The sequence below is a fragment of the Macaca thibetana genome, chromosome 12, assembly GCF_024542745.1.
Source record: "Macaca thibetana thibetana isolate TM-01 chromosome 12, ASM2454274v1, whole genome shotgun sequence".
Lineage (NCBI taxonomy): Eukaryota > Metazoa > Chordata > Mammalia > Primates > Cercopithecidae > Macaca > Macaca thibetana.
In genome coordinates this window covers 31,434,272-31,459,000 of record NC_065589.1, presented here as the reverse complement: position 1 = coordinate 31,459,000, position 24,729 = coordinate 31,434,272, and the positions used below count along the sequence as shown (strand labels likewise).

The 24,729-nt window shown below is 36.2% G+C and overlaps 1 pseudogene; it reads right to left on the bottom strand.

Annotated features, from left to right (window-relative positions):
- Nucleotides 1-6,200: 6,200 nt before the first annotated feature.
- LOC126932296 (40S ribosomal protein S27-like) lies at nucleotides 6,201-6,454 on the bottom strand (annotated as a pseudogene).
- Between the last annotated feature and the right edge of the window lie 18,275 nt (nucleotides 6,455-24,729).

Below are 24,729 nucleotides of genomic sequence, written 5' to 3'. Positions count from 1 at the left end.
GGGGAATTGCAAATGGCAGTAAACTTTGCAATTCCTAATTATTAGCACTGACTTAAGTCTTTATATAAAAGTTATTGAGAAGTTATGATACAAGCACAGTAATTAAGAATATTGGACTTTTGGCTAGGCATGGTGGCTCATACCTGTAATCCCAGTACTTTGGGAGGCTGAGGCGGGCAGATCACGAGGTCAGGAGATGGAGACCATCCTGGCTAACACGGTGAAACCCCATCTTTTCTGAAAATACAAAAAAATTAGCTGGGCGTGGTGGCGGGACGTGTAGTCCCAGCTACTCAGGAGACTGAGGCAGGAGAATGGAGTGAACCAGGGAGACGAAGCTTGCAGTGAACTAATGCCACTGCACTCCAGCCTGGGCGACAGAGCAAGACTCTGCTCAAAACAAACAAAACAAAACAAAACAAAAAATTTAAATAATGTTGAAGAACTTCTAAGTATGAAACAAAAAAAGAAACCCTAGTGGAAATGACTAAAAAATATTTAATAACATGAAAAAGAAAACATGCATATGATCAAAAAAAGATCAAAAGATTACATTGAAATTCATAATTTGTAATATACACAGTAAATTAAAAATACATAGTAAATTATACTTTAGCATATAAATGGTTCTGACAAATCAATATTGGAAACATTAATACAATATAAAAATGAGCAAAGGAAAATTTTCCAATCATATTTATCTTGATAAACGTGTATTTAACTCAACTATTTCCTGTGTTTCTATATTTGTGTTTTATCTGGCATTGCTATAGTTTTAGAGGATATGCATCAAAATGAGATTAATTATACCATCTTGACAAGAAATTCATTTGGTTAATAAATATTCAAATGAAAATATTCAAATTCTCTGTGGTAAAAGAAATAAAAATTAAAATCATGAGGCATTAATTTTCCTCTCTCAGATTAGTCATGTTATGAAGGTAGATAATGGTCATAACATAAAAAGGGATTTTCTCATGAGATGTGAGTCAGAATATAAATTGGCATAACCTATGACATTTGCTTTTTAAATTAATTTATTTAGCCATTTTAATTCAGAAATTAAATGTCTAGAAATTTATCCGTAGAAAAACTCTATACAAGGATGGTCATGACATATAATTTATTTTAATAAAAATGGAAATAGCCTAAATATCCAACAACCTGATTAAAGTATAGTTTATTAATGCAGTGAAATATTTAGTCATTAAAAATAAAATAGGGAGAATATGACTAAGCATTTTGTACAACTTGAAACTGTTTTTAAGACACATATACTTCAAACATTTATAAACAAAACATGTTTAAATAAATATGTCATCTAGACATCTGCTACTTTAATGTTACACAGTCCTCTAAGGTATTTTTTAATTTAAATAAACTTATGGAGCCCCATCTCAAGTACTGTGGGTAGTCAAGTTCTCTACCCAATACCCCAAGGATTATCAAGATGTTGATTCTTTTTACCCTCCTTCTACAGGCTTCTTGATTCCTATTCTGGTCTTACATTCTGAGTTGGCTCATTATTATAATCCATGTTGCTGAAGGCAAAAAATAGACAGTCTCTTCCTTCATTGTCCAGAAAAAAAATTATACACAGCTATTGTGTATTCCCAAGACAACTGCTTTTGAGTATGTAAAGAAGGTTATAACATGGCACAGAGAGGCAACAAATTAATACTTAATATAAGACTTTCTAGCTCTAAATCCCTAGGGTATCTCTACCACATGTAGGTAACCTAGACCTACCTGTAGATCAATTTCTCTCCTGACAGTTTTTTTTTCTGTCCTGTTGCCTGGTCAGGCTTTCTCTCTTCAGGGATTGCTTTCTGTACCTCACTATTGTATCAGTTCCTGATCCCAAACCACAGCTTTCCAGGAAAGGATTCAAAATTTTAATATTCATCTGTTATATTGGGCAAATCAATTTAACTTTTTTTGTAATGACTCTTTCCTTTCAGACTATATCTACAATACTAACATTTTGCAATTAAAAAGCATTCCAACAAAGTTTTGCCTAATCAAAAAAGCCATTCTCTCCCTAAGAGAAAATTCTGCTGAACTCCGAGGGTATCCAACATAAAACACAGTAAGCTTTTAAAGGCAAATTTGAATGCTTCCTATTGAGCTAGATATAGGTATTCACTGAAACACATAAATAACTGTGTGTGTGAGCTAGGAGAGGATGCACACAAAATATATATATAAATTATCTCTTGTAGTTGAGTTGGGTATTTGGATGGTGTGGTACTCAACTTTTGAAACATTGCATTTATCAGTATATGTTTGAATAGTAAACAGGCATTTGGTAATTTTTAAGAAGCTAGAATATGAATAATTCAAAGATGAATTTGGTGACATCTCAGACAAACTGAAATAGGATCATTCAGACTTTCAAAGCTGTGTTTCCAGAGGCAAAAGAGAATCTCATTCAGAGTTGCTCATCAATGTTTAATTTCCAGTCTGAAATACCAAAAGGGAATTGACTTAGGCCCTAGAGAGTTGGTTTCTTGTATTTAAATGGAGATATTAGTATCTTCCCTCTCCCTTAGTATTTAACATTTCTCCCCTTCTTTAGAAAATTCTGAAGCACACAATTAGAGCCTTAGAGCTACACTGTTCCCTATGGTAGTCAATAGCACCATTTAGCTATATTGAGCACCTTAAATGTGGCTTAATGTGACTGAGAAACTAAATTTTTAGTTTTACTTAATTTAATTTAGTTTTTAAAACTAGTACTCAATTCAATTATTAGAAAACTCTTAGGGCTGCTTGGGAAAACTTGGACATACAAATCTATTTTTTGACTGTACATTTTATAAAATCTAAATATAGATCTAATATTTCCAATGAAAACTCAGTGTCCAAATTGAGATATAAGTGTAAAATACACATCAAATTTCAAAGATGTAGTATAACAAAAAAAATGTAAAATATGTCCTCAATTTTTATACTGATTACATGTTGAAATTATAATATTTTTGGATATATTGGCTTAATATCCATTACTTATATTGATTTCACCTTTTTAAACTTTAAAAAATGTATCTACTAAACAATTTTAAAATACACATGTGAATCACATTACATCTTTAATAAACAGCAGCACTAGAAGGTAAAATCAAAGCTTACTACAGAAATCACAAACTGGTAGAGATCATTTAGCCTATATGTCATCCATATAACATTTTTAATTATTTGTAATTAGTTACAAGTATTTAATATATATATTTAATTTTTGAAAAATGTTGGTAACTGGCTCCTCTTGAAACGTTAGAAAATTTGACAAAATTACATTTTTTCTTGCATAGCAAGAATTTGCCTGAACTGGCAGTGGCTGCCCTCTGTAGCTAGACCTAAGCTCTCTATTTTGCACAACGCTCCCTGTTAATAAAAAATAACACTCTGCCAGACCACTGAAGACATTTGAGTTTGAAATCTTTAAAGCACATGACAGGATGATGTAAAAGAAATGGGGATTTTTACCCACTAAGTTTGTTCTACAAATATTCTCTACATTGGGTAGTTTCCGTTTTTCTAGTCACAAAAATTGATCAACATTTACAAGGTGAAAATCCCATTGAACAATTGAACAGCTGTCCCTAACTCATGTAACAAAACCAGAATGAAGTGACATCTTGCCTTGTGTGGTGTAGAAAATCCTAGTTATATTTAATGCAGAGTCTGCTCCTTTAAGCCCTGGGAACCTCCCAAGTCCTCCCTGCACTATTGACCTATATGACAGGCTTTAATTAGCACAGATTTTTCATGTTCATGGATAGATTTGAAATTTGGAAGTACTTAATGAAAAAGGTCTGTTACCTTGACCAGGCTGAAATTGCAGTTAGAGGACATTTGCTTGCTCCAAAGGCACTGCATACAAATATATGAATAGTAACACTATGCATACAAAAATGAAGCTTTCATTTTTTTCCTAAAGGAACATTCATGTTGATTTGCTGTTAATACTCCCTGAAAAATGTGAGTGACATCTTTAAAACTTATGAACTAAATACAACTAGATTGCTTGACAGCAATTCAAGCATCATAAATTTCCCTTTGCCTGTTGGATTAAAGGAAATTAGGTGAATAAGCAACTTTGTCTTTTACTAAAGCCTGTATATGTGGCTTACAGTCTAATAGGATACAGAACTGATAGATACATACATACATATGTACATATGTACATACGTGCAAAGTATATAAGTAGAATAATTACAAAGTCTTCAAATTGTGATGAAGAAAAACATGCAGAGATAGAGAATGATACTAGGGGATTAAGAAGTAGTTGGGGATCGGATACAGTGGCTCAGGCTTGTAATCTCAGCGCTTTGAGAGGTTGAGGCAGGAGGACTGCTTGAGCCCAGGAGGGCAACATAGTGAGATCCCTTGTGGTCCCAGCTACTTGGGAGGCTGAAGTGAGAGGATCGCTTGAGGCCCAGAAGTCAAGAGTGCAATGATCCAAGATCATGCTACTGCACTCCAGCCTTGGCTGGACCTCTTAAGAAAACCTCTTAAAAAAAAAAAAAAAAAAAAGTGGTTAGGTAAATTTTGAAGGTCTGAAATTTGAGGTGAAACCTGAAGAAATAGTTATGTGAAGAGCAAAAGAATGGTCCACATCCAGAGGGAAGAGCATATGCAGAAGTCTTGAGGCACGTATGTTTAACTGAAAGGAGGCCAGTGTGACTACGACAAACCCTGACCTGGCCATCTGGGCTGTGAGCCATGGTGCAGACCTGATCATCGTTTTGGGCACCATCATTTTGATTCTGACATGGCACCCTCATTAGCAGAGGCAGCTGGATGCCGCCATCCTGAATGCGGTCTTCACATGCTCAGCATAAGCCACCTCAGCCCATCCCAGCGTGCACCTAAACCAACCAGCTTAGATGTAACCTGCAGCACCAGAGACTTTGCTCTCCTCAAATCAACTAGAGATGCCCCTGCCCCTGATCTTTTTTTAATTTTTATTTTTTGGCCTTAAAAGACCCACTTCTCTTGTCCAACCTTCTCACCCAGAGCTGAGACTCTATTCTAACATGTGTTCCTTACTGGACAGGAACATTTTTCCACATTGTGCTCATTCTTTTTGCTTTTATCCGTTGTTTTTATCTTTGAATAGGAATTAGGTGAAAAGCAGTATAGATGAATTGGGAAGGTAGAGGAAGAAAAAGTCATTATTTTCTCAACCCTCAGAAGTTTTTAGTTGGAATGGTCCCTGTAACAAAAGACTGATTAACAAGAGAAAAACAGATAGAAGTTTATCAACATGCATACTTCATGTATACGTGGGAGATACCCAGACTATGAGTAATTTCTCAAAGAGATGACTTTAAATTACATAGCATCTTTAGTAAAGAACAGTATATTTTTGGAAAAGTGACAAGTCAGAAAAAAAGGACTTTGATTCTCTAAGGGTGGCCACTTGTGAGAAGTCAAACAAATGGCAGATAAAGGCTGGTTAGTAAAACTTGCTAACTGTAAACTCCCCTAGTGCTATCTCCAGGCCCAAAATGGGTCTAAAGTAGTCTTCAGTAGTTAACCTGTGTTATCCCTGCTAGAAGGAACAGGTAGGGAGATATCATTTTTCCTTGAAAATCTGTGTCCTGCTTTTAGGCAAGACAGGAAGGGCAGAGAGCTTTTCTGCATCTGCTTCTTAAGTGCCTCCAGCTCAACAAAATCCTTATACCAAAGAGGTGTATCTTATTTTGGTGTGGTATATTCTGGTCTTCCACAGAGTAAAAGAATATAGCCGTGGAAAGAAGTCTGGAATTCATCAAGTATAAAGTCAGATTACCAAAGGACATTAAGTAGGGGGCATGATAAATCCTATTCAAATTTTAAAATGATTATTCTCACTGCTATGCAAACAAATGAATAAACAAAAAAATGCTTGAAGATAGGTAAGAGCGACAGGTCAAGGACCAGAGGGGAGGAGGGAAGTATCCGGGTGTTGGAGTGGGTGTTTGTTAAATTGATGCAAGATCAACATGTCAAATTGATAAAACCATGCTAACAATAAATGTTGGCAATTTCAACAATTGGTGACAAAAAAAAATCAATATTTATTGAGTGCAAGCTGCCTATGTTTTCTCCATCAAATTTACACAAGCTTATAAGTGTGTTAGAATGAGCTCATTTTTTTAATCCAAAATGTGGTTATTGAGATGATTTCCCACTCATCTTGATTCAGAGTGCTTTTAGCGCTGCTTCCTCCTGAAGGAACATCCTTCTGTAAACCTTGCTTTCCTCCTGCAGGCAAGCAGAGGACAGTGGAGCAGTCAACACACAAAACTACTGTTTGTGCATAGCAAAAGACCATGGTGATTTTATAGCATCCTGGGCATTTCACACCCCTGAAGTAGGAACTGGGGCTCTGCACCAGGCATTTCTTCTTGGGTTTCCTCTTCTCCTCTTCTGGAGAGGAATGAAAGAGATGTTTTGCAAGAGGCATGTTCTCATGGGTAGGTCATCACCACCAGAAAGGTAGAATGAACTCATTTTACAGTTAAAAAAATTTAACTCAGACAGTTTGGCTAAAGTCACACAGCAATTAGCTGAGATACAAACCAGACTGTAGGATTACTAAACTGGTACTGTCATATATGTAAATTTAATTTATTAACAAGAATTGTTGAGAACCTACTGCATGCAAAGTCATACACTGTTTCTCAAGGAAAACAAATGAAAATGGAAAAAATCTTATAATAGGCTTTTGTTTACTGGTATGTGATAAAAACATGAACATGATTTTTTTTTTTTTCTGTAAAAATAAAAGAATTAAAAAACGATTTCCAGGCAAGGTGTCAGAGTCCTGTCAGCAGAGAGTGGTTGGCTCATGGGTAGTAAGAATAATTTATCAACAATAGTATAGGTTTGAAAAGGAAAGTTTTATTAGATAAAAAGAACGCTGCAGCAGAGTGCAGCAGGGCACTTAGGCAAGAGGACTGAGTGTGCTGCAGTGGATTTTCCTTAGAGGTATTTATGAACCTTAAAGCAGGGGCTTAAGGGTAATGTGGATCACATTAATCACATAGGTCATGGTAAATGGTTACATTTGTGGACATTTTGGTGTCTTAATGTCAGCAAGAGTTGCACAATGAATTTTGACATACATGCATTTCAGAGATGTATAGAAATTTTACGTACTTATAAATTTTTAGAAACAAAATGTGAAATCAAATGCCCACTTTAGATAACAGGGAAGTCCGATTACTTCTAAATTCTTCAGATAAGGAGTTTTGCCTCTGGAGGGTCTGCTTGATAGCCACGTGGTGGACTGTGCTCTGCTCATTTTCCCCCTGACAAGTATCTTGGTCTAATCTTTGACCCTTTATAATCCCCTATGCTCTTGTCTACCTGCCGCCTACCAGGGTCTCAAGAAAGGGAAAATAGCATAGTGAAGACGATCATTGGGTCTGTCTGGCTGCTTCCTGCTGAAAGGGGCTGTGGAAGGGGATATGTTTTGTATTCCCCTTTTTTGTTCTCTGTCATGAAGGGAATGAAGGGTCATGAAAAACTTGTTCAAAGTGGGAAGACTAGATTCCTTCAATAGGCCCCGTGTAAGTGGAAGTTCCTGTTGCTAGCTGGTATTGGGATTGTATAATCATCTGTAGGTGGAATTGTTGTTATCTTGAAGATATAAATGTAATTAGCACATTAAAAAGGTAGGGACCATATATTAAAAGAAGAATGATTAGGGAATAAATGTCCAAGGAATGGGAGGAACAAAGTGATTTTTGGAAACCAATCAGTTAGGGTTTGGGTCCAGTCTTGGTTACTTTGGGAAAGTATGTGTAGCCATTTGGCTTGTTTGAAAATATCTTAGACACTAGTTTCCACTTCTCCAGACACATTAAGGTAGACAAAACAGGTTTTGTTGATGACAGAACAGACTCCCACTTATTTAGCTAGGAGGTAATCTAGAGCTTGTGTATCATCTAAAACCATTCCTGCTAGTGAGTCTAAAGACTTTCTAGCACTAATGGACCTGAGCCAGTTTTTGCTAAGGCTATTTCAAAGGAGGCAGTAAGTTCCTGTAGTGTGATTTCATGGTAAGTAAAACCTCCCCAAAAGTTGAGAGTTGTGACAGTTCCCACAACTGCAGTCACAATAAGTCGTGGGGCCCTTTTTCTTTTAGAATGGGATTTTATATTGGAAGCTATGTTCAAGATAGTGAATTGAGCAGAATCTATTGTACCCAAAAAACAATCACCATAATGAAGACAATTATCAAGGTAGGATAGGGCCAAAGCTTGAAAAGGGTTTAAATAATTATCAGCAGTACTGCAAAGCCATAAAAACCTAGAAGGGGTAGGTAATACAATATGATTAGTTTGATTTAAATATTGGGAAAAAGGGAAGGGGGTCTTTTGACAATTTTTGAGAGGCCTCATACAGGAGGAAAAGTTATGTTTATGTCCCAGTGGGAGAGGTTTAAAACTAGAGAGGTGCATGAGCAATGAGTAGAATATAAAATAAGTGGCACAATCATTATTTTCCACATTGGTTATATCATTACAGTCACATACATGAATGGTATTGGGAAAAATTGCCTTGCAAATAAAAATCTACGGCAAGTTGAACAATTGTATGTGAGTTTTAAGTAATGATAATTGGATAAAGAGTAAGTGAATTGAGGATAATATAAAATTGAAGGATATTGCTAAATTGAATACTTTTGACAAGGGTTTCCATTAAGCTCTTCTGGAGCACATAAGTAAGTGAAAAGGGAGGTGAAGGAAAGTAGATAATGAAGACAGCAAAGGGTTTCTGAAAAAAATGGTTAGTTTTACCTGGTTGTTTGTGAAACAAGAATCATAGATCTTCTGAGGGCTCACAAGTGTGAGTGGGCTGGTGTTGGTGCAGACTTTATGCAGAAAGATAGATCCCAGGGGAGATTCCCTATAATTTCACAGCTGTGGGAGAGGTTGGGAGGACTTGAAGGGGTCTAGTCCAGAAAGCCTGAAGGAGTTTTCTGTTTGGAGGTAAAGTTTTTAAATATACCCAGTCCCCCGGGGTTAACAAGAGGGCTTGTTTCTGACCGGGAGGGGTCAAGTTTTGGATGATATTTTTCTTTATATTCAGTAATGGCCTGCATAGTTTTCCCCAATGAGACAACAATTAATAACTCAAAGCCCTTAGCTTTTTCTCCTATTATCCATGGGACTTTTAACAGGTATACTTCAGTCCTGTGTCTCCAAGATAGCTTCAAAATTCTACGTAGAGGTAATTAAGGAAGGCAGGTAAATCTACCAGGTGTCACCCTTACAAATTCCTAGCTAGGTGATTCTTGAAAAGGTAAAAATGGATAGGAGATAGTGGAGGAAATCAAGCCATGATCTAAATAAAGTACTATTGATTTGCTAGTAGCTCTGCGAAAGCTTTTTTTGTTGGGTGATTAAACAACATGGGCACAAGTCAGGAAGATGAATTAGTATCCTTATGGTTACACAAGTAAGTCACCTTTTGATCCAAATCAGGAACATTCATGTTCTATATACCCAGTCACTTTGTTATTTATCTGGATAGGTGTGAGAGTGGAAAAATTCATTTTGTATTCTAATCATACCCTGTTAGCACATCTTTTAATTCATGGGCCCTTGCTTTTTGTTTGCTTGCTTGATTTTTTTTTTTTTTAATTTCAGAACTAAATAAGTTTCTGACATTTGCACCCTTTTAATTCCAGCTAGTCATTTAACAAGGCAAATTATTCTCATCATCAGAAAGGAGAGACAGGCATATTTGCCTTCTCACACCTTCCACTGGGGCACTCATAGCAGGGTCCATTAGCACATCAGCTGTGCTCCATGCATTTAGCTACAAAAGCATCACGGTTTCAAATGGTGCCTTGGAATGTACAAACCTGGTGCTCAAAAGCTCAGATGTTTTCAGTAACACTAGGTTTCATCTTCCTTTCCCTACTTCTTGCCCCTACTTCACGTCCCATTCGGGGAAGATAGCCCCAGTGGAAATGATTTCTGTTTCAACCCCCAACTTCCATGAAATTAATTAAATGATGTCATGCTTCATTTTATCTGATTTGGAAGCAATTCATCACCCTTTTGCTGGTTGTATTAGTCCAAGCGATCAGCATATTAATTCATTTGTGAGAATAAGCTCAAGGGTAATTACAGTGAGGAGGTTTAATGCCTAAACATGTTAATGTCTGTAATCAGAAGAATTTTCTCAGTGCGGAACAATTGTTAGACAATTACTGTTGGATATGATTGCCCTGGTAGACAACAGACATGGTGTCAAGAGGGAAATAGCAAAAGCTTGTTTTTCAAGTATTGTATTATCAGCAAGTTCTCTCTTTTTCCCCCTACAATATTTTCTAAGATGTTCAGCTCATGTATAGCAATCCTTGTACTTACTCTCTACATTGTTGATTAAGTAAAAAAGTTGTATTTGTTATGTAAAAAGATCACAGGAGACAGCTTGGCACTTTCTGAAAGTCTTACCCTTTTCTTATTCTTTCTCTTCTGGTGCTTTGATTTTTATTTGCATAAAATTACCAACTTAATCACTGCCTTTTATTTCCCAATATGCCCCAGAGCCTTAATTACCTAATTTTTTTTCCTGTAATGAGAAGATTCTTAGGTCTAACTGAATAACAAGACCCAAATATCAAGACCTAAGACCCATTCTTAACAGACAGCAGTCCCTCCCGATTAGCAAATTGCTAATGAATTGAATAAACATAGTGGTAGAACTTGATTATTGATTATCACTCATTACTCTGCTAGAGTAATTTTGTATGTGAATTTTAATTTAATTTCTATGATACTTATTTTTTCCTCAAAATTTTATGATATAATTAAAAATAAAATTGTAATCATAGTTTTCTTTCTACATAATATGCTTTCTAGAACCTCTTAGGCATGTATAAGATTGTATCTAGTTGCAAGGAACAGAAAAATGACTCAAATTGTCTTAAACCATAACCTATAAAGAGGATATATTGCTTTGTGTAACTGACACATTTCAAGGTAGAGGAGGTTTAAGCATTTTTATCACAGGGCTGTAGTGCCATTTACCTGCAATGCCCTGACTTCTCGAGTCTTCTCTATGTTGGTTTTGTCCCCAGACTGGCTTTCCAGTCTGGGGACTCCAGCTAGATATGACATCCCCAGTTCTCACAATTTTATGTGTTCTGTGTAAAACTCTGGTTTACTGAGCTCCCCAAGCCTCAAACCAGAGTCAGATATTTTGTATAATTTAGTTTAGACATATCTTCTATCTCTCTCAATAGGGCTTCACCATACTTCTCATGAACTTGAGTTCAAATGAAAGTCAGAGAAATGTAGTATATATGACTTTTACATACTCCATTTTACTCTCCTTTACTGCTGTATTTTAAGTTGTAGCACATTTGGTTTATTGTTGTTATTGTTGGTGATGGTGTTATTGCCTTTTAAAGCATCTAGTGTTAATACACTGCTAAACGATTAGAAATGGCAATATTTTCATTAAACCATTAGATTATTATAGTAATATTCCAGCTTTACAAATATCACTCTGAAGGAAGTAAATTCATGTAAACTTCTTTGTAAACTGCATAATAGAAGTAGATACCCTTTTCTGTCAAAGGCTGAGGAATTGCTCAACTATTACTTATCCTCATTTGTATTTCTCCTGCATCAGGGCTTTGGAAATAGTAAATGTATCTCATCTACACAATGAGGCAGCTGAAGGCAGGAAGGAAGTCAGACTGCAGTTTTCATGACATTGGATGCCATAGCACAAGATATATTAGTCAGCCGTACAAAATACTACAGACTGTTTTTGTAATACAACAAAAATGTATTTTCTCCTAGTTCTGGAGGCTAAAGTCTAAGATCAAGCAAGGTACCATTAGGGTTGGTTTCTTGCAATGCCTCTCTTTGTGGCTTGTAGATAGTTTTCTTCTCACCTTGTCTTCACTTGGTAGGTGACAGAGAGATCTCTGATGTCTTTTCCTCTTCTTATAAAAACACCAGTCCTAGCTGTCCGTGGTGGCTCACTCCTGTAATCCCAGAATTTTGGGAGGCTGAGGCAGGTGGATCACAAGGTCAGGAGTTCAAGACCATCCTGGCCAACATGGTGAAACTCCATCTCTACTAAAAATACAAAAAATCAGCTGGGCGTGGTGGTGGGCACCTGTAACCCCAACTACTCAGGAGGCTGAGGCATAGAACTGCTTGAACCAGGGAGGCAGAGGTTGCAGTGAGATGAAATTATGCCACTGCACTCCAGCCTGGGTGACAGAGCGAGACTCCGTCTCTAAGTAAGTAAATACATACATACATACATACATACATACATACATACATACACTAGTCCTGTAGGCTTACATTCCCACCCTAATGACCTCATCTAACCTTCCATCCCTAAGCGCACTATCTCCAAATACAATCACACTGCAGGTTATGGCTCATCAACATATAAATTTTATGGAGACAATTCAGTCCATTACACAAAGCTTAGGAGTGATTTAAGCAGAGCTATTCTTCAAATACACACAGAATACTCTATGTTAAAAAAAAAGGGGGTTTTTTATTTTTAGCACCCAGATTTTGGTTTCTAATACCATTCTGCAAGAAACAACCAAGCCTCCTCAGAGAAATGGCTGATTCTAGAACTGAGACAGGAACTATAGAGGATGAGCCTAAAGAATCTTGTAGTGCCAGAAAATAAAGAAACGCTAAGAAAAAGACACACAATGAAGAGGATTGTGTATCAATAGACCACAGAAGCCAACTGAAAGATCTCCCAATGACCAATGCTGAAATAACTTCAGTAACAAAATAAAAAGTTTTATAAAGTAGAAAATAAATATCCATTATCTTCACTCAGTGTGGACATTTACTTATATGAGGAAATGATTAAATATACTAATAAATGGTAGGGGAGGGAAGGAAGAAAAAAAACAATCTATTCAGAAGAATTCCAAATAATATATGTCGATACTCTGTCCTCGAGAAAGGTAGCATAACTCCTCACTCCTCAAGTGTGGCCTCTGCACAGCAACTTCCTTCCAAAGAGCACAATGTGGACAGGGAGCGAGAAAACTTTACAGGGGAGAATTGTTTGAGATCTAAGCAGTATCTAGACAAGGGACCCTTGATCAAAATTATAGTGATAAATCAGGCATTGCTATGGTTTGGATATTTAACCCTTTCAAACCTCATGCTGAAATTTGATTCCCAGTGTTGAAGGTGGGGCCTAACGGGAGGTGTTTGGGACAGAGGAAAAAATCCCTCATGAATGGTTTGGTGCCATCCTTGCTGTAATGAGTGAATTCTTGCTCCATTAGTTCTTATGGGAGCCGGGTGTTAGAAAGAGCCTGGCACCTCCCCTCTGCCTCACCATGTGACTTCTGTACATGCTGGCTCTATTTCACCTTCCACCCAGACTGGAAGCAGCCAGAGGCAGAAGCAGAAGCAGACATTGGCACCATGCTTCTTGCACCGCCTGCAGAACCATGAGCCAAATAAACCTCTTTTGTTTATATATGACTCAGCCTCTGATATTCTTTTCTAGCAACACAAATGGACTAAGACAAATTCATAGTATGTACTGTTGATATGATGTGATATGAATGGCATTTTACCTTCATTGTTTTCTTCCCCAAACATAAAACCCCACTCCAATGAGGAAAAAAACATCAGACAAATCCCAACTGAGGGATATTCTGTAAAATAACTAACCAATATTCCTCAAAACTGTCAAAGCCCTCAAAAAACAAGGAAAGACTGGGAAATCGGACAACCAAGAGGAGCCCATGGAGACATGAGAAGTAAATGTAGCATGATGTTGATGATGGAATCCTGGAACAGAAAAAGAACATTAGGTAAAAACTAAGGAAATCTGAGGAAAGTATGGATTTTAGTCAATAATGATGTATCAATATTGGCTCATTAATTCACAATAGGCAAAACTAGGTGTGGGGAATCTGGGATATTTCTCTACTACTTTTGCAATATTTCTGTAAATCTAAAATTGTTCTGAAGTAAAAATGATTTTTTAAGTGATAAATAGGCAAACAGTTGAAATTTCTTTTTATGAGGAGGACTATTTGACTGAGAGAGCACAACACTATGAGGAAAAGCAGCCACTGGCATGATCAGTAATTCCAAATAGGCCCTGGAGACATAATCCTAATATTAGAAAGAGTCTCAAAATTATTTCATCCAGTTTCTGACTTTTAATTAATATGAAGAGTTTGTAGCAGTTCAATCAATGTTAACTATTGTTATGATTACCAACAATAGTATTATTAACACCATTAAGGACACCACCTACTCAAGTGAACCTTATTTCTTCTGGGCATCTGCTGACAGGAAACATGACCTTCCCTACCTATCTTAGTGATGTAGCTTCTCCTTGCCCCTGTAGTGGCAGGAAATAAACACTGACCAGGGTATTATAGGGACCAAGCCTACTGTGAGATGATGCAGGTAAAAGCTCTTACATCAGGTGATCTCCAAAAGTCATTACTCTGCCTGGTAACTCACAAAGGCATTTGAGGATCACAGCCAATATGTCATGACTTTAAAAAATCTAGGTATTTTCCTATCCCATGCACAGACACACTGGAAAAATGATCAGAGTACCATTTGGAGAAGGGTAAGAGAAAGAGGCCTGTCTACGGCATTATCGGAGGACTCTTCCTTCTTACACTGTCCACTCTGTTCAGGGACTCTGGGTCTGTGAACTGGTGCAGAGCAGTGATTTGAGGCAGAGGCCATGACTCTCCACAGTGGTGATTCTAACCAGTCCCCATTCATCAGCAATAGATTGTTATTGCTGTGATTTGTGTGTTCTTAACTTATATGGAGACCCTTTAGGAGTCTGGCCACCTATGTCAGTTGTAGGGATATCGTGATGAATTAACATGATAACTGTTTCCATAGATCAAACCATTTTGATGACAGCTGCAGGTGCAGTTATGCCCTCTTCCCTGTGCATAGTGTTTATGTGCCTCTGCCCCTCTGGAATGCCATAACACATCCCCATTGAAATTAAGGAGCTCATTTTAATGGTAGAAACTCTCACTGTCATACCTGGTCTGCAGACAACACCCATTAAGATTCCAGGATTCTAGTGCTTGCTTTGCTAATGTATATCCCAATATCTTGATAGTGGGAATGTCCTCTGGAGCTTCCTAGGAGGCATGATTAGAGATGAATGGGCAGATCACTTAAGTATGTGTCAATATTCCTATCACTCTAACACTGAAGTTTTTACAATGCACAGAAGTGACTTTTTAGTTTCATTTTCTATAAGGCACCACTAAATCCAGGATTCAGTCGTCAGAGAGTAAAATGTTATATCCATCCCTAGAGTTTAAACTTTCACATTGAAAAAGTCCTGAACAGTGCACCTGTATCAATAAATTTGGTTCAAACTTGATGTAACATTTTTAGAAGTGTTTTTCTTTGGTTTGACAGCTTAAGAATTTATTTATATATAAGTACTCTTATTTTCTTCCAGTATAAAATGATAAAACTTGTAATTTTGGGGGTGAATGGCACTTGCTTCTACATAAAGACATTTTGCCCATTCTCCAGGGTCTACCAGTATTTTGGCCTGGAAGAAATGTGAGTTGGTGGGAGTAGGTCTTTCAGAGAATGGGCAACAAGCCTATGAGATGGAAGAATCGGTTTACCTGCCTTAGGTCATGAAACTTACTAGTCTAATAATTGTACTCCACGTATACATATTGCTTCCTTCGTGCATTCCTTAATTATAACTAGGCAAGAACCCCAAAGAGAGTAGGTCCCTGATTTTTATCTGAATAGAGACTACAAAAGAATCACTCCCTAGATACAGGTATATTCATGTTATCTCTATTTGATATTTCTTTACATTTAATATCTCTTAACTCCTGATTTTGCGCATTTGGTCTGTGTGTTTACTACTTTTCGTGGAATTCCTAGATTTCAACTGGTTTACTTCTGTGCAGAGTAAATATATGAGTTCCTAAACTTTGCCTAGATCTTTTGAGAAAACCTATGAGTTTCACCTGTTTCTAACATTTACCAACCCTCACCTGATCCAATTTTCCACAAGGGAATGGCATTCTATTCTGACTTAGGGAGGATTCCCTGATTTACAAAACAATGTAATGGAACGGACCAATGACTAAAATCAGTTTCCAGAATACCTCTATTACTGTGTTAAGGCCTTTTCAATATTTATGGTAGAAAAATTTCTTGTGGGAACTCATGAAAAGAAGATTACTTGAAAAGATTTCTTATTTTAAATTCTGGAGGCCTTAAGGATTTTTGTAGTACAAAAGTGCATCCCATTTAGCTTCAAGACACTGCTCTGCACTGCTGTTCATAAAATCATGCTGGTTTGCTTCAGAGCAGTGAATGTGAAAAGCATTTACACAGAAGGATAAGAAATGTGCAAAAACAAAACAGAGGGCTTAATGGGCTTTTTATTTGTATTGAAAACTTTAAAGCATTCATGCTCAGATCCTTCAAAAATATTAAATTCACATGGCAGATCTAGGGATGTAAATTTATGACTAAAGTATAATATATGCTACAAGGAGCTTTTACCTAGATATTTTAAGGCCAGTGCTCCTTTTCTTGTCATCTCAGTGACCTTGGATAAATCAATTACTCCATGGGCTCAGTTTTCTTATCCATCAAATGGAGTTTCATTCATTCATTCATTTATTCAACACATATTTATTGAAATTTAATAGGGGCAGGCTCTGTGTTGAGGTGATAAATACAATACCATGCAAATGAAATCTAGCTTAAAAATTCACTATATAGTAAAAGACAAATACCATGAATAAATAATTCAGCCCAATGTAATAGCAATCAAAATAAGAAAAAATGTTTTGTGGGAATATGGATCTAACTTATGACAGTGAGATGAGGAAATTTTATAGAAAGTCATAGAAGAGTTTGTTTTCAAATTCAACCATCAAATTGCAAGAAGAAGAGGAACTTTAAAGGGTTATTGTGAAAGTTCTATGAGCTAACAGATATGTCAGTGCTTTCAAAATTTTAAAATTTAAACAGAAAACACAAACCAAAAAAAAAAAAAAGACAATTGCGTATGAAGTGAGTACTGATTAGCTTTGAATAAATAATTTATCACTTTGTTGCTATACTTCCAAAATTTACTACTATATGGTCATTTTGTACTCAGGGTCTTTGTAATAATTATCTATATAAATAATTAATAAACTTGAATATTGATTGAGCTCCTACTATGTTTCACAAACGGAGGTGGGGTTTAACAACGTTTTTAGAAGTCCCTTAACAACTTTTTTTTGATAAAGTACCTAATCCTATGTAGGGTATATTCTAAAACAAGAGGTAGATGCAATTATCAAATACATAAACAAACAATACTAAATCACATGATGATAAGAATTTTAAAAAACAATAAATCTTGTAAGAAGATAAAGAATAAAAGGAGGAATGATATTTTGAATAGAATCATGGAGGAAGAAGTCTGATGAAATGATATTTGAGAAAATATCCCAATGAGGTAAAAGAGTAAACAAATGTAATAGTTTTGGAAAGGCGCTGCTTTAATGAATGGAATTCTTCAATGTTTGCCATCATCTCAATTCCATCCAGCGTCTTTTCTTTCATCATACCAATGTAGCCGAACGCCAACCTTGGGTTAGCCCAGTAGTTTGTCTCCATTCCTATCCTTGAGTTGCTAAAAAATATAACACTGTCAAACAGATGACTCTACCATTACCAATTCAGTAAGTCCTGGTCACTATCTAACATTTATTCAAATTTCTACAGAATTCTTCCCCAACCTCCAATGTATGATAGCTACCCTAAACCTTCTTTATGTTCCACCAAACTCTGAGACCTCTCCTCCTCTCTCTTCCTTCCTCCTTCATGGAAAAAAACTGTATAGAATGCACTAGGCAGTTACTCTTGCAACATCTTGCCACAATCCTATAAAATTCTAGCATATACAACCTAATTTTTCTTTCTCCCTCCATGTTCTAATAGAAACTGTGCAGCTTCTCCAATGTCGGCTCACTCCCTTCACCTGTGCTTTTATGGTGAATTTCACCCTCTCTCATATCTTCAATCTTTTTCTCTCTACTGTGTTTTTCTATCAACATTTAAACACACTTGTTTCTTTACATAATAAAACAAATACTCTCTTAATCTCCACTTTTCATCTTTTAATCTAGTTGCTCATTTGTAATTCATTTTATTTAAGTTAGTTAAGTAATTTAGTCCATTTAATATGTAATAGCATTGTACTTGGCTCTGAAGATATAATAATATACAAAATATAAAATAAAAACATGATGTATGCTTACCAAATAATATCGCTAATAGATATTCAATTCAAAATTACGATAAATGTTTTGAAGAAAAAAAAAAGACTACTGTAAAAAAGAACACCTCTCCTTTGGGATCTGATATAGTCTGGCAATTCAAAAACGGCCTCCCTGAAGCAATGAGTATAGAGGGATAGTTTTTCAGGTACAGGGAAGAGCACACGCAAGGACAGCATAGGAGAATCCTACAACAATGTATCTGGAGTGGAGAAGGCAAAGGAATGTGGAAGCAAGAACTTGGAGAAGTAGCTGTTTTTTATCCAGAGCAAAGGAAAATCATTGGCTATTTTAAGCAAGGCATTGGCACAATTCAGTTTAAGCTTGGAAACATTTGCTATGGTACTGTACCGGGAATGACTTGGAGAATAAGAACAGATGAAGGAAGATCGGGTATTCCAGAATTCAGAAATTCAGGAAAGATATGATGGTAGATTAATCTAAAATGGTAGTCGAGAACAAATTGTGAATTCAAGACAAATTTACAAAGGCAAACTGAAAATGCTGGTGTATGATTTGACATCGGCGGGAAATAGATAAATGGACACCCAGTTTTCTGGTTTTTATAACTGAAGGGATGGAGTTGACTGACTGAAATGGGATACACTGGAGATGACCAGGATGAGAAGGATGGATGGGCATTGCTGGGAGTTTGAGATCTGTAAGTTTGGTTTCTTCCACCTTGCTGTCCCCCCATTCTCTGCCAGAACGCCTCCACAGGATCCGGGAAACCGAGTGGCACCCCAGGAAAGTGTGAACACATATGCTTAATTTTCTAAATTAAATTCTGCTTACACTTTCCAATTATATATGCATAGTTTAAGCCATTTTTTACAAAGTTCTATCTTTTAGAAAGTGCTTTATTCCCCCTAAATAATTGAATGGAATGCTGATCAAATTAAAAGTTCGCTTCACTCAATCTGTTTCCACATACATTGTGTTTGGTTTATTGCCTGATTTTGAGAGATTAAAAATAAAATAATTTCAACAAATTTTAAGCAAATTATTGATGAAGACACTTCAATTTTTAATAAGATAGCGTGTCTTGCAGAGAAGGAAAGAAAAAATCATCTAGATATGAACTTTTTCAAGAGGAATTAAGAGATTACGAGGGAACTCCTGTTTCCATGGTGACAACTGCATTCCTATTACGTCTTCCAAGAAGAGAGGTGCATTTTGATTTACAAGATTGAAAACACTAGTAGCATAATATATGAAATTATCAAAAAGTATACCATTGCTGTCCTGCAAGCCGTAATGCAAATGGTTACAGTCTCTTTTTTAAGTTTTTGACTCAATATATTTTTACTCAATGCTAATGTAACTTTCATTAGTAAAAGAAAACTTACTGGAACATTTTTGAAGAAATGTTAGGATTTTCTGCAATACAAAATAACCATTGTTATGGTTCCAATGTTTTTCTCCTCCAAAATTCGTGTTGAGATTTAATTGTCAATATAATGATATTAGGAGGTAGGGTCTTTATGAGGTGATTAGGCCATCAGAGCTCCACCCCCTCACTGACAGGTTTAATGCCTTAATAAAAGGGCTTTTCCTAGTGGATTCTCTCTCTCTCTTTGTCCTTCTGTGATAGTGAAGAAACAGGCCCTCACCAGATGCTGGCCCTGTGATATTGAACTTTCCAGCCTCCAGAACTATGAGCCACAAGCTATAGTCATTGTAAATTACCTAGTCTGTGATATTCTGTTATAACAGGATAAGACAGACAAAGACAGTCATAAAAAGTCAACTCATTTTCTAATAATATAAACATTTATTTTGAAACAATTCTTAAAAATAAAGATTAATTTAGATGTTTGACCTAAATAATCGCTCTGGATTTCAGTTTTCTCATGGGAAAAATAGAAGTAATATTCTCTACTTCAAGAAGTTATTTAATAATAGTTAAATAAAATAATAAGTGTATATGAGTTCCATAATATTAAGGTGATCATATAATTTATTATCCAAAGTTTGAACTTTTGAGTAAATTGGAGTGATAAAAATACTTTTAAAGTACATATTTATTTAAACTATTTAATAGCAAATTGCTATATTTTGTTGATAGACATAAATTATTAAAATATAACAATTGCATAATTCTATGAACATTAAAAAAGTATTTGATTATTTTAATATCAAATATAACTTCAGGAAAATAATTATCCTGAGTACACAAATTCTTTACACAATATCTAAACTATATCTGCTTCCAACACATTACTACTATTGTTTAATGAAGATTGTATATTTTATTTATTTATTTATTTATTTATTTATTTATTTATGAGACGGAGTCTCCCTCTGTCGCCCAGGCTGGAGTGCAGTGGCACAATCTCAGCTCACTGCAACCTCCACCTCCTGGGTTCAAGCGATTCTCCTGCCTCAGCCTACTGAGTAGCTGGGATTACAGGCGACCACCACCACACTTAGCTAATTTTTGTGTTTTTAGTAGAGGGGGAGTTTCACCATGTAGGCCAGGTTGGTCTCGAACTTTTAACCTCTAATGATCCACCTGCCTTGGACTCCCAAAGTCCTGGGATTACAGATATGAGCCACCATGCCCAGCCTGATTGTATAGTTTTTATTTTTAATATTTTAATAAAATTATCTACATCTTTTGTATGGCTGTATATTATACTTAATATATTTAAAATTATTGGCACCTTCAACTGAGTCTTCTCTATAGGCCATGATATTTTCAAGGAAGAAATAATCTCTGTAGAATTATGAGGCAAAGGTAGGGAAACAGCATCAAATACTTCTACCATCACCACCCAAGACTGGAACAGATCAGATGTTCTTAACTGCTTGTATCAGGAGTACTTTCTTTTGTCAGTAGGTAATTTGCATGCTGCATTTAAAGAAAGGTGTCACATCTCTCTGGAAAAGTTCACAAAAGAGAGACAACTATTTTGGGTTATCTTTCACATTTAATCACATGTTAAAAATCCAACTCTTTAATTAAATATTAATCACATTCACCGCTAAATGACAGCATGATAAAGAAGAAATAAAACAAAAATGAAAGCCCAATGTAGTCTGTCATACTCTTCCTGGCTCATTTTAATGTGACTATTGATAATAATACATTGATAAAAATGAAAAATTTTACACAAATCCTAAATTGTACAAGACATCAGGACCACAAGGAATAATGAGGACTGTCCAAATCAAACCAAACTCTATGGTTATTCTATTTATAGCATATATTACAATTCATAAAAATAAAAATCTTGTTTGTATAAATTGTTCTTACTTGTTATAAACTGAATATTTGTGTCCTCCCAAAATTTGTATTTTGAAGTCTAATTCACAAGATGATGACATGGGTAGGTAGGACTTTTGGTAGGTAAATGGATTATGAAAGTGGAGCCCTCAAACCAGGAAGCAGACTCTCTTCAGGCACCAGATTTGCTGGCACCTTAATGTTGGGCTTCCCATCCATTAGAACTGTGAGAAATTAATGTTGTTTAAGCCATCGAGTCTGTAATATTCTGTAATAGCAGCCTGAGCTAAGATTTATTATTCATCTTTCTCCTTTTGAAACTGCTAATATTCCTAAAACAATACTTATTACAATGCTTGGCACAATAAGTGTTCTTAATATTCTTAATAAATATTTCTTGAATGAATGGATAAACCTCAACTGAACAGAACCTCGACACAGCTTCGAATTACCCATATTCACTTCCTTGTCTCCCCAGTAAAGGTATAAAAGCTTAGCAGCCATTCGCAAACTCCAGTATTTACCACCACCCCCACCTTCCTCTTCACTCTCAGTAGACCTAGCCTTCCACTTCACAAAGAAAAATAAAAATTATCATACAGGACTCCATCATCTCTTTCATCAACCCTGAATCCCAATCCCTTCTTCCTCTTTTCTTCTGGGGGCAGATTTAGCTATTACACTAGTGACTCCCGAAGTATCCACTTCCATGTTCCCAGCATTTTAATTCGATTTATTATATTATCAACCCTTCTGTCTCTGCTGTTACTCATCATCATTTAAATATATTCAAAACCTACCTATAAAAATTTTAAAAAATACTTCTGTTCACTCCAATTGGTCTTCATGATGCTATCAAATATCTCTTCATTTTTATGTTGAACTTCGTTAAAAAGTTGTGTAATGCTCCTACAATTGTCACAGGCTAAAGAATATAATGATTTCCTATAATGTTCCAGGTAAAAGAAGGAATAAGTCCCCTGTGCCTCAAACACAGCAGTCTCCTCTTGCATTCTTTTCAGAGATTACAAAGTATAACAGAAGGGACACAATCACCCGCTGTCCATTGTGCCATCTAAATAACTCTCAGCTACACTCAGCTCTCCCCAACCTGTTGCCATGTCCAGGTTGCTCTAATATGCTTAATGAAGTATTGCAACAGCTCTTCTAATTGGTCTGCTTGCCTCCTCTCTCACTCCCTCGTTCAATTATCCTCCTGCAGTGAGAGCCGTGTCTCTTAAACAGCTATTTACTACTTTAGTTAAACAGTCGCATCTCTTAAAGTCTACCTAATTATATATACTGACCCCAGTGCTTGAAACACTGTACCTACCTCATCTCCTTTGTTCACATGGCTATTCACCCTCCTGCTCTAAGTACAGTCTTAGATTTAACTTATTCCAGTAAGTCTTCTCTGAATCCCTGAATGGGGGTAAAATCCTCTGTGCTCCAAATGCTCCCTTCATGTTTTTTATTATGACACACATCCTTCAGTAGTGCACATCTCTTTACATGTATGTAGTAGATAGATAATGATGTTAGTGCCTGTCAAGTATCCTTTCCTAGAAATTAGTTATATCCTCCAATCCTCACCCACAATTTTAGTGGGGACAGCCTATTATAACATGTTTTCTTCAATTCTCCATATCTGCCCTCTGCGTTCCCTGCAAAATACCTGTGCTAATCTGTCAGAAAGAGGGTATTTGAATCAAGGTCAGTCCTAGTCTTTCTCTAGAAATTTTGGTGCTGGAACTAAGAAAGAGATGCCACACTCTTTGAAGTGCCTAAAGTGGAAGGAGTAAAGCATGAGAAATGTTTGAAGTCATGTTTCCTGTCTGCTGTGGTCTGAATGTTTGCGTCCCCCAAAATTCATATGTTGAAATTCAATCACCATTGCAATGTATATTAAGAGGTGAAGCTTTTAGATTATCAAGACAGAGCCCCAATAGGGATTAATGGCCTTAGAAAAAAAGGCTAATGGGAGCTTGTTTGCCACCCCCCCACACACACACACAACATGCTGACATATAGAAGGCACCATCTATGAGGCACAGGCCCTCATGAGACATCAAATATGCTGGCACCTTGATTTTAGGCTTCCCAGCCTCCAGAATTGTAAGCAATACATTTTTGTTGTTCATAAATTACACAGTCTAAGGAATTTTGTTGTAGCAGTCCTAATGAAGTAAGATACTATTATTTAGAGCCAAAAACCTGGAGATGCTAATCTGTTAAAAAAAAAAAAAAAAAACAATCAATCAACTCTCTTTGTCTCTGAAAAGAACATCCTTGATGTGCTGCTGGTTAAAAGTACCTCTAGCTGCTATGAAACTCATCCATGTTTCTAAACCTAGATTATTTGATGCTCTTAAGTATCAATATAACACATATCCTTTGTGTTTAAATTAAATCAACTCAGATTTCTGGGCCTTACCATCAAACAGATTAACTTTTATGTGGTCTGTCTCTATCATTGAAGTAGCAACTCTTGATCAGGACAGGAGCCTCAGAACTGAGTACTATGCCTGTTATATAAGAGGTTATCAATAACCACTTATGAAATGAATAAACACATGGGACTATGATGAAAACTACAAGCACATTATCCAGTCAACTAGGCCTCAGTACTGTGCTTATTGGTAGGAATCCCCACTGCCTAATGCCCTGTGAACCTGTTTTCCAGAAGAGCTTTGGGCATTAGGACTCCTAGTGCTACAGCAAAAGAAACTACTATCAGAGCAAACAGACAACCTACAGAATGAGAGAAAATTTTTGCAATCTATCCATCTGAGAAAGGTCTAATATGCAGAGTCTACAAGGAACTCAAACAAATTTACAAGAAAAAAAGCCAACAATCCCATTAAAAAGTGGGCAAAGGACATGAACAGATATTTCTCAAAAGAAGACATTTATGCAGCCAACAAGCATATGAAAAAAAATCTCAACATTACTGATCATTAGAGAAATGCAAATCAATACCACAATAAGATGCCATCTAATGTCGGTCAGAATGGCAACTATTAAAAAGTCAGGAAACAACAGATGCTGGCGAGGTTGTAAAGAAATCGGAAAGCTTTTAAACTGTTGGTAGGAACATAAATTAATTGAACTATTCTAGAAGACAGTGTGACAATTCCTCAAAGATCTAGAAGCAGAAATAACATTTGACCCACCT